This window comes from Pundamilia nyererei, unplaced genomic scaffold (genome assembly GCF_000239375.1).
Source record: "Pundamilia nyererei isolate P.nyererei 1_Seehausen unplaced genomic scaffold, PunNye1.0 scaffold00091, whole genome shotgun sequence".
NCBI lineage: Eukaryota > Metazoa > Chordata > Actinopteri > Cichliformes > Cichlidae > Pundamilia > Pundamilia nyererei.
Window position 1 is genome coordinate 60,871 of NW_005187492.1, and position 1,703 is coordinate 62,573.

Consider the following 1,703-nt stretch of genomic DNA (forward strand, 5'->3'; position numbering starts at 1 on the left):
CTTTAAAACACTTTAATGATTAGTAGTTACAGAGGTCTTCATAATTATATTGTGTAAAACACGTATTACGTATCATTGTCAGTACAGAAATGAGTACAAAAATGTAATAATTCAGAATTAATTTTAAAGATCAAAAACTGTTTCAGTAAAGAAGTTGGACGTTCAGTATTACTTCATAGATTTGGTCTAATCTAATTCACAGGTAGTAAGGCAAAATGTGACAGGTCTACAATGGATAGCCAGCGAGGCCTGGACAGAATCTGCTGTGCTCCAAACACCTCACTTTATGCCATACGTGGGTGGTACACTTGGTATCACCATTCGTCAAGGAGAAATACCAGGGCTCAGGGAATTCCTGTTGCAAATATGTCCTGATCTACATCACAACAGTAGCTACGGAAATAGCTTGGTGAGACTTAAACACTTTTACTCTGTGTGTGTCACAACAATTATATATTTTTATAATGTGTAACAAATATTTTTCAAAATATTTCAGGTGAATCAGTTTTGGGAATTTACATTTCAGTGCAGATTTGCTCCAGCTCCAGCAGGCTGGCTGGAAGGTGGAGGTGCACTATGCACTGGAGAGGAAGATCTAGGAAATGTGGACAATGAGTACTTGGACATTTCCAACCTGAGGCCTGAGTATAATGTGTACAAAGCTGTTTATGCACTGGCATATTCCCTTGATGACATGCTGCGGTGCAAGCCAGGAAGCGGGCCTTTCAGTGGGAACAGCTGTGCCTCTTTGCAGTCACTGGAGCCTTGGCAGGTGTGTTATCATTGTACACTCCACCTTTGAACGCATTGTTTTTGCATGCTTTCAGAATTTCTGAAAAGGGATTTGCCATACTTGTGAGCAAAAGTAGTTAAGTTATTTAAGTCATGGAGGTCATTAACTTCTATACAGGATTATTAGTAATGTGCCTTGGTTGATTGAGACTTAGATATAAATGACTTTATATATGTAGGTACCATAGATATAATATTATATTTGATTACTGAACTGAAAAATTGCCACTATTTGTACTGTAAAGTTACTGGAGCCATGGCAGATGTGATATCATTTTACACTCCATCTATGAATAAATCATTCATTCTATAATTATTTTTGGAGCAGCAAAAAGTAATTTACTTATTATACATTCCTTTTAAACAGCTTGTTTATTACATGGAAAGAGTGAACTTCACCACTCCATTTGGCGATCAAGTATCATTTGACGAGAATGGTGATGTGGTACCAATTTATGATGTTATTAATGCGTTGTGGCTCCCTGATGGAAGTACTAAAATTCAGAAAGTGGGTGAGGTTAAAAGGACAGCTTTAAAAGGTGAAGAACTCATACTTGATGGAGGCAAAATCTTCTGGAACTTTGAATCCAAACAGGTTAGATATGTTTTTATTTGACAACTACCTTTTATGACATTTACAGTATATAGAATTGTAGTAGGCAATAAATATTTATTTTTTATGTCCAATAGCCACCTCGATCAGTATGCAGTGAGAGTTGTCCTCCTGGTACCCACGTGGTGAGAAGGAAGAGAGAGCCTGAATGCTGTTTTGACTGCATCCCTTGTTCTGAGGGAAAAATCACTAACAAGAGCAGTAGGTCTTTGTTTTTCTGTATGACATAATTGATTTAATTTCTGTGAAATATAGGATGCATTTCACCATCAACCCCTCTTTGTCAGACTCCTTGGAG